Here is a 9805-nt window from a genome sequence, read left to right as displayed (position 1 = left end):
ACAAAAAATTCCTGCATGCTAAGGCTGGGTTCATTGTATGGCCTGGGCCCAGCCTGGCTCCTCTGATGAGTGTTGGCTTAGGGTTTGCACATGAGCAGCCCGAGATGATGGATGAATATGTTACTGTCTGGATTGATAACAAATGGCAGACTCCTGGTGGCAAGCACTGAACATGCACAAACTTCCCTGGCCTCTGGGGTAACTGCTTTATTCAATAACACAACTACCTAGAGTTATCCCGTATTATAAGGATGGTGGCATAAAGAGCACACTCACATAAACTTGCACCATTTGACATGCTCTCAAGACCATACTAGGTATAGGTGAAGGCTTTTAGTATGTCAGATGAAAAAGCTGGGTATTGCCTGCTTCCTGCTGGCTGATCCTTAGCAATATAGTTTCCTTGACATTTCTGCTTTTCCACAATGGAATGGGAGGCAATCTGTAAGAGGGGGCACCAATTATTGACCAAGTGATGGTATTCTGCTTAGAAATTTAGTTGATTTGTACCTGCCTTCGTGGTAACTGTTTTTTGGTTTTGTTTGTTTGTTTGTTTTGGCAGGGAGCTTTAAACACTTTGATGGGGGAGACTGCATCAGAATTCTTACCTTTTTAACTTATTTCTTGCATAATGAGAATGCTAATGTTCTGTAAATGAGTTTTAGGGAGATTTTATTTGACGAGGGCAAGTAGATTCATTCAAAACACTTCATTTCATCACATGCAAATCTCAAAGCCCATTTCTCAGGCTAAGGGGAGCTGCAAGAATAGTCAGACATCCTCCACTCAAGGGATAAATAGAATTTGGACAAGAAGTTGAAAATATCAGTCACTAGTCCACTTGTGAGCTTCAGGCAGCCAACTGGGATGGAATTCTCTGAGGAAAGAAAGGATTTTTCTCATTCATTTTCTTAGGGGGCAACTAATGACACCAATTTTAGTCTCAAACTTTCTAAGTTATTTCTCAAAGTCTTTGGAGGCTATTCCAACTAGTTCCAAAAGTTTTTATAAAGTTGAAACCGCTCTGAAATCTCCTGTCCAAGTGCAGAGACACACACTGAATGGATAGGGTGTGATGCGGTTTTCTGAGAGTTTGTTTGGATTTCAGGAAGTGAACAAGATAAGCTGAATGGCCTTTTCCTGCTCTGACTCTAACAAAAAAAAAAAGTGAAAGAAAAAAATCTTGCCCAAAGATGCTTGAAAGAAACCATTGACATTTCCTAACTTCAAAAGAACAGAAAATCTAACAGGGGAAAAGAAAATCACAATTATAGGCCCAGGATGTAGCAAAGACATATCAAAATAGGAATGCAAATTATGACAAAGCAGGTATAAACACACAACTCTTGAGGTTGCATCCTCATTTACTGTTTGTTTTTGAATGGACTTCCCTATTAAAAAAAGAATAAAACAGAAATGCACCTGTATGGTCTGAAATGTTTCCCTTTTGCTTCTGGCATTTGCCTTTTTTCTTTGCAATGCACAATCAGAGACAGAAATTATCTCAGAGATGGGGGGGTGTCATTTTATAAATTGTTTCAGAGAAGTTTCCATGTTGATAAAATAGTTTAGAACCAAGATGCATGTTTGCCATTTTTTATTAAATAAAAGGCAGCATGGTGCCACATTCATTGCATGACAAACTTTAACCTGAGCTGGATTTCCTGGGCAGCTCCCGGTGTGAGTTTTCACTCTACAAACATATGAATGCATCACATTTACCCTGCGGAGGTGTTGCTATTACAGTTCTCTTAGGACCCTGAACCATGCCTTCAGGCCCATTCACTAGGAGCAGGGAACTGCAGGAAAGAAGGGTCTGGATCTTCTAGGCCATGGATAAAGAAACTCAAAGGACCCTTAGGTTTCCCACTCAACAATAAGTCCCCTCTTCAACCCTTAAGAGAAGCTGGGCATGGTGGCTTATGCCTGTATTTCCAACACTGGGAAGCCCAGGCAGGCGCATCGCCTGAGCTCACATATTGGGGACCAGCCTGAGCTAGAGTGAGACCCCGTTTCTAAAAAATAGCTGGGGATTGTGGCAGGCACCTGTAGTCCCAGCTACTTGGGAGGCTGAGGCAAGAAAATTACTTGAGCCCAAGAGTCTGAGTTGCTGTGAGCTATGATGCCATAGCACTCTACCAGGGGGCGACAAAGTGAGATTCTGTTTCAAAAAAACCAACCAACCAACCAAACAAACAAAAAGCCCTGAAGAAAAATGGGTTACCTGTTCTCACTGCACCATTCTCTGGGGTGGAAACCTGCAGTCAGGAAACTTGGACAGAAGTCCCAAGACTAGGGGAAACCCACTAAGCCCTCTGAATCTCATTTTACATGTGCATCAGAGGGGACAAAGTGTCTTGCCTCTTGCCTGAAGGCCACAGGCACCTGTGATATCAGGTTGTGTGGAGCCATGAGGGTGGGGACTATAGGACTACACTGGCCACCACCACCCCTGAGGCCTTTTCTGTCTTTGAAGGTTGGCTTTAGGTTCTGAGACTCTCAGAATGGCCACTTCTGAAAAAAATGACAAAACCAACCTTTCTCTTTTTATTTTATCCCACACAGATCAGCAAAATGCATAACATAAAATATTTCATTTCTCAAAAGGAGGACTTAGAAGATTTGGATGAATGTACTATGTAGCTTGACTTTATTCACAAAGCACCCAAGTCCCGTCACATACACAGCCCTTCATCCTCTAGCCCCCCACATGCTGCCCACATCCTGCTCTCCAGGGCCAGCTGGTGCAGGGAGACAGCTGGGCTCCAGCGGCTCTGGTCAACTGTTGCTGGCTTTGAAAATAACCCTAAATTCTCTGAGCACTTGTCTCCTCATCACCAAAATCCAGAGATTCATCCTCACTCTACCAGATGTGAGGATAGTGACCAGAGCATATGTGAGGACGCCTGGAGCCAGGGGATGTGGCCCTTCTCTCCCTTTTCTGCAGAGGAGCTGCCCTGAGAAACAGTCTGCAGTGACTCACAATTCCAGTGAAAGATGTGGATTTTGTTTTCCCCAGCTAAGGCTCAAAAGTTAGAAAAAGATGCAGAGTTTTCACCCATATCTTTGCTAAGATCCTTAAAAATTAAAGTAGCCTCTGCTCTAAAAGCTGAGCACTATTTCCAGAAGATTAACAATGAAAATGAGCTACATTCTTTTTCAAACTGGAACATTAGTAATAGACATCACTATCTTTCCTGTGAGCCCCATGGGTCTATCCTCTTGATCTCTCTCTCTCTCTTTGTTTTTGAGATAGAGTCTCACTACATTGTCCTCAGTAGAGGTCCGTGGTATCACAGCTCACAGCAACCTCAAACTCTTGGGCTTAAGCAATTCTCTTGCCTCAGCCTCCCAAGTAGCTGGGGCTACAGGCACCCTGCACAATGCCTGGCTTTTTTTTTTTTTTTTTTTTGGTTGTAGTTGTCATTGTTTGGCAGGCCCGGGCTGGATTCGAACCCACCAGCTTCAGTGTATGTGGCTGGTGGCCTAGCTGCTGAGCTATAGGCACGGAGCCTACCCTCTTGATCTCTTTAGGAATATTCCCCAGGGGGCAGGAGGAGGTGCCTCCTTATCTCTGAGTGGGGAAAGGGCACATAATGGCATCTAGCAGCTCTGCCAGGGACCAGGCCTCTCTGAAGGGGCTGCAGCCTGCCTTCTGGTCCCTTTCAGGCTCCTGTCCTATGCCTGGTCCTGCCTTGCCCCACCCCAAGCCTTCAGTTCTCCTCCAGATCCCCATTGCAATTGCTGTCAGACATGGAGCATTTCCTCCTTTGCCCACGGATCCCTTATTCTCCAAAATCAGCAGTGACCAGGTCACTCCCTGATGTCTGAGAAACCTAGAGACCATCTTCTTGTCAGAGAGGGATTAGAATGAAGCTTTCTGACATCCCTCCCTGCACCAGGCTCAAAAGGAATTTCATCCTTTCTTCCCCTTCACTGGAACATGCTCTTGTATTCATTTATACATGGCCTGATGACTCACACACCACTTTGGGGGCCATGGCCCCATGCCTGCCTCCCCGGGGTGTGTCACCTCAGGCTGAGCCCCTCTTGGTCACAGGAGCACCTGCCAGCATCAGTAGCCCTTGATCCTAACCTCACAACACCCTTTGGGAGGGGAAAGGGCAGGAATGATGAGTCAGCTGGTGAAGGCACAGGACTCTGCCTTTTCCCCAATCACTAATTCTCTCAATCCTGAAAGTACTTTTGTGCTGAAATTCAGAAAGAAGTTATTTTGAAGTCATGCCAGTACAAGCTCTGGAAACTGTGATGGGAGCCTGTGCTGGAAGCCGAAGACATAGCTCCACGCTGATTCTCCATTCCTCTTATTTATTTGCATGATCTGAGCTAAATTCTCAGCTGTAATCTATACCACCCACCACCTAGGAGCTTCCCAGAAACATCCAGCAGGGGAGGGGTAGGGATGAGAAGGAATGCACTCCAGCAGGGTCTGTGCAGCCACTGGCTTGTTTCCTCACTGTCATGGCCCACTTTGTAATCCACGTTGGTGATCTCAAAATAAAGCAAAAATGTTGGCAGAAAATGGTCAACAAAAATGGCCCAATTTCCTGAAAGGACAGAATTTGTCACTATTGGATAGCAGAGTGAGTTAAAGTAGGAAGATGGGATCACCACAAATGGTGATCTGATCTTTAAATTTTGGTATTTTGTTTATCCTGGATATTTTTTGCATGAATTTTGATCTTTAAAAAACATTGCATTAGGAAACATAAATGCATATCATACGTAAAAGAAGCCAATCTGAAAGGCTACATATTATATGATTCCAATGATATGAAATTCCAGATAAGAAAAAACTAAGGAAGCAGTGAAAAGATCAGTACAAAGGGAATAGGGAGGGATAAATAGGGGAGGGGAACAGACAAGATTTTTAGGGTAGTAGAAATACTCTGTATGATACTACAATGATGGATACATGTCATTATGTATTTGTCCAAACCCATAGAACATACCACACCAAGAGTGAACCCTAATATAAACTGTGGGCTCTGGGTGACAAGTTGCTCATCGTAACAAATGCACCTCTCTGGTGATAATGAGGGAGGCTGTGTGTGCACGGGGGCATGGGGTATGCATGTCTGTACCTTCTGTGTACTACTGCAGTGAACCTAAAACTGCTCTCAAAAATAAAATCTAATAAGAAATAGTGTATTGAAATGCTTTTTCTATTGCTTAATGAGTATGGAACTTTTGCAAAATAAAGAGTTCTGGAGATGGATGGTGGTGATGGCTGCACAATACTGTGAATGCTGTTAAGCTATGTACTTAGGAATGGTTAAGATGGCCAATTTTATGTTGTATATGTTTCACTGCAATTTTAAAATGTTATTTATCTTAATGACTACATTTTGGGCTCCCCCTTAAACTCTGTACCTGAAGTGGCCTTACTTGCCACATCCTCGCCTAGCCTTCCCTTTTCTGACTCTGAGAAGCTGAGACTGCTGGGTGTCAGGGGGGAGGGGCAGCCACATCACCAGAGGTCACCTGCCCAGGTTGGACACAGTCAACAAACTTTTTTCTTATGATGCAAAACTTTGGACTTTAAAGCTTCCACTTTAAAGCATATAAAGGGCTCTCCTCTAAGACCCAGATAGATACAATTATTATTAGATGTCTGGCTTACTTTTTATTTTACGTTACATCAGAGAGAATGAGAGAAAGTGAGATAGAAGGAGAATAACAAGTACAGAAAGATACAAAGGTGGCTGTGTTTGTTTTCTGTTACAGAGTCATCATTTTTTTTTTTTTTAGCATGAGAACAGTGCGATCAGCTATTTATTCTGCAGTAACTCACATCTGTGATTTAGAGTCTCTGTGGTGTGAAGTGAGATGCCCACCATGGTCTGGTCCTCCAGTCCACTCTTCAAGCTCTACCTGAACTTCTACTTCTTGGGCTTGCATACTTATTCCTAAGTGCAAATGTCATCTGCTCTCTTCACATCGTCCTAGGCTTTCTGAGCAGGTTCCAACCAAAAAGAAAAGGTGAGGCTAAAAGCTCAAAGTAAGCTAATATGAGCACAGCAAGGAACCCTGCTGCTCCATAGTAGGTGGTCAGAACTGTGTCCTGGCGAGGGAGGGAGGAAGCACTTGGAGAGAGCATGTCCTGTGGACGTTATGCTGCCTATGATGAAACTGGGGTTGTTTCTATCCCTCCAACTAAAGGACGGGATGCTGAGTTCAGGGATGCCTCCCAGATGCAGCACCTCACAGCCACTGTGCATGTGGTCATTCAGGACCAGGCGTGGCTGAAGCCATCACAGCAGCTTTTGTGAAGCCTCTGGAGAAAGCACGTCATATCTCTCCTGAAACGGGATGTTCCTTTCCCCTAGGAGGGCAGCGTCTTCCCCAGAACAGTTCTCATCACTTCTCCCGTGAAGTGGGTAATGCTGCAGGAGGACAGGTGCAGACACAGGAATGGCTGTCCCTCTCCACACTGGTGGGAAGCAGGCTCCTCCCGGGAGCAGTTCAGTCTGTGGGAAATTGCAATGAGCTCTGCTTCTGCTTTGGAACAGGGGATGCAACGGTCCCCTTCCGGCACCATACTGTTAATCATCACGAAATTAATTCCTTTCCATGAAAACAGCCTTTCAGAACTGAGGATTTTCTCAAACCATTTTATTTTATAAGTGGTCATCTCATAATGGAAGCCAATGTCATGATTGCCAGCAACTACCTTCAGCTGCACATGACCTGGATGTCTGAACATTTTCTGAAACCGCTCTACATCATCTGCCCATGCCTTCATCAAAGATGTCCCCCAGAATGAAGACGACTTTGGGCTGCAGCAGCCACAGTGCAGTCTGGAAGGCTCTCTCCATCTACCACTCCCTTCGCAGCTTACCTAGCCAGTGGCCTCTGACTTCCCCAAGCAGGTGGGTATCTGCCAAAAACATAACTTTCAGCACAGGCGCAAGAGTCGCTGGTTTGCTGCCATGGGCTGGAATTGTCACCGCAGGCCAATCACACCAAAAGATCACTAAGTAATAGACTTTTAAAGAATGTATGCTGCTGGTGAACTGAGGCTGATCTGATGGCTATGCGTTGACATCCGCTCCCCCAAGTCAGAATGTATTTACCTCCTTGGTCCTCTGCGCCATCCCCATGGCGCTTCCGGGGCTGTTCCCTCAGTCCGAGTCCCTAGTGTTGTGTCTGCCCCGGACCCCCGGGAAGGGGCTGCAAAAGGGCACAGGCCGTATGGAGGATGAACGAGCGAGAGCAGACGTTGAGGCCCAGGGAAGGCCAGTTGCGGGAGGGCGGGCGGCGCGTGGCGCCGCAGATTCATCATTTACTACAGACTTAAAGGAACACACATTCATTGTCTCACAGTTTCTGTATATCAGAAGTCCACCCAGGGAAGCAGGGTTCTCTGCTCAGGATAGAGGCTGAGGGCAAAGTGTCATCTGGGCAAAGTTTTTTTTTTTTTTTTTTGTCTGAAGTTTGTGGGGAGAGTCTGCTTGCAAGCTTATTCTCACAGTTGGCAGAATTTGGTCCCTGTAGATGTAGGAACCAAATTCTGTATCTCTACTATTTGTCAGCGGGGGGGTGTTCTCAGCATTTAGAGGTCCCCACCATCCTTTCTATGTAGCCCTTCCATCTTTAAGTCAGCAAGAGCACGTAGAATCCTCCTCGTGTTCCCTCCATCTCAGGCCTCTAAACCAGATGTAAAGGATTCATGGGATCAGGTCAGGTCTACCAGGTCAGCTCCCTGTCTTAAGGTCAACTGATTTGGGACCTTAATGACATCTGTAAAATCTCATCACAGCAGTCACTAGATTAGTGTTGAATTAAAAAACTGGGAGATATGTAGGGTATACACAGAAGATAGAAATCTTGGAACCCTCTCAGAATCTTACCTACTCTAGGGGCCATTGAGACATATTGGGCTTCTGGGTGAGTCCTACTCCTGCTCTCCCCACATGGACAACATGCCTTCCACACTTTGCTGACCACAGAGAGCCCTGGACCTACACCACCCATGCCTCTGAGAACAAGAAGGAGGGCGGTGGATTCTTTCTCTGTTCCTGGTCAGCGTGAACCTGGGCCAAGACCACCAATGTAGGTGATAATTGTGACAATTTCTTTTGAGATCAGATTACTGGCTGACCCTCTCCCCTCCTGTCAAATGAGGCCCCCAAACCTTCCTCAGATGGAAATGATTTTCAGAACTTGACTAACTGGGCTCCAGAGGCAAAACCCTGACTAGTGAATTGCAAATACCATTTGGCATCAATTCCCTCATATTCTTTAAGCACGCAGTGTATCTTAGTGACGTTTGTGATTACTGTGCTGAGGTGTAGGCTGTAGGTGCATATCATTCTAATGCAAATAGTACAAAGAGAAAGAAAAGTGTGTAGATAACCAAATTTGAGACTTGGCTTGGAAGCATTAACTAAAATTTACTTTTGTTCTCACCAAGGAAAAAGACTATGTTAATAGTGCAAATACGGTAGAATATCTGTCTACTTAAAGTAATAAAATACTCTAAACAATTGAAAACCATTTCTAGGTATTTCATGTGCTAAATATAAGCTTTTTACTTATTAAATGAAGTTCTTGTTGCTCTGTGACTGCTCAGGCACCAAGAAGGGATGCTCAGTCTGCTTGATTCCTAAATAGTTTATTTTGGATTAAATTGGCCACTACAATCCAGAAAAAGGATAAGGAAAGGTTTCCTTTACAGAAACAAGGTCTAGGGTGGGATTTATGGTCCTTTCTCTTTTTTTCCTCATTACCAGTAACAACTTGCCTTAAGTCCATTGTTTTTAAGGCTGGGCTGTGCAGCTGCAAACCTTACTATTGGGTACAAACCATGGGGGCTTGGCTGTTCTCCTGGCGTTCAATCAGCAGGGCACGTGCTGTCCCTCCAGCTGCCCTCACTGTTGTCCCTTCCCTCCCATTATGTTTTCCATTAGCCCAGCCACTGAAGTGCCAGCCCTTCCTTCAGGGTTCTTTCCTGCCCTTAGCACGCTGAGGAAGGAGTTTCTTTTTGGACAGCACCTCATTTCTGTCTGTCTTATCAAAATATTTGCTAGAACTCCTCTATCTTACTGACATCTCCTCCTTTCCCAACCCTCTCCTTCTCTGGAGAGTTTCTCAGCCCATCTGTCAGTTCTAAAATGAGCCTCATTTTGATTAGCACATTCTGGATCTCCCCCAGACCTGTGGTTTCATTATTTCTGTGGCGAATGGATTCTCTCATCCTAGCTCATCCTGGCTTCTCTTCCTTTATGGCACTGAACATTACTAGATGTTCCAAAGTCCTCTAAAATTCTACTCCAAGTCCCACAGTTGTGCTGGGTTGGTGTGTGGTCTAGTAAAGGAACAGCTACATATGCAGCTCTTATGGTCTGTCTACTCCCTCACGGCCCCCTCACATCTCCCCAATAGAATCCTCCTGTGGTTTGGAAATATGGGCTCCTAGAGTGGCAATGAGACAGCATCCTGGCTCACCAGGTTTCCTCTGTGGGGTGGGGACCAACACAGCTATGCATGAAGGTGTAAGATTTTTCAATAAGTTAACTTATACAGGCTTTTCCCCTCTGCATTTGTGTTTTCCTTGTGCCCCCAACTCCAGCAGATATTATCTAGGTATCTTCATTGTCTTGTGGGATGCAATGCCAAGCCACAAAGAAAAATGGCTTAGGAACACCATTTTGAGTACAAAAAAATGTAAGTCAGCGCAGTGCTTGTGGCTCAAAAGGGTAGGGCACCAGCCCCATATGCTGGAGGTAGTGGGTTCAAACCTAGCCCTGGCCAAAAAAAAAAAAAAAAAAAAAGTAAGTCA

General features: G+C 45.0%; 2 pseudogenes; one reads left to right on the top strand and one right to left on the bottom strand.

Annotated features, from left to right (window-relative positions):
• Positions 1-5956: 5956 nt before the first annotated feature.
• On the bottom strand, positions 5957-6839 carry LOC100959807 (annotated as a pseudogene).
• Positions 6840-7122: 283 nt separating this feature from the next.
• LOC100959488 overlaps positions 7123-9805 on the top strand; it is a 41704-nt pseudogene continuing 39021 nt past the window's right edge.

This window comes from Otolemur garnettii, unplaced genomic scaffold, assembly GCF_000181295.1.
Source record: "Otolemur garnettii isolate 467f Iridium unplaced genomic scaffold, OtoGar3 scaffold00149, whole genome shotgun sequence".
NCBI classification, from domain to species: domain Eukaryota; kingdom Metazoa; phylum Chordata; class Mammalia; order Primates; family Galagidae; genus Otolemur; species Otolemur garnettii.
Note: the sequence above shows the minus strand (reverse complement) of the source record. Positions and strands in the feature narration are given on the sequence as shown.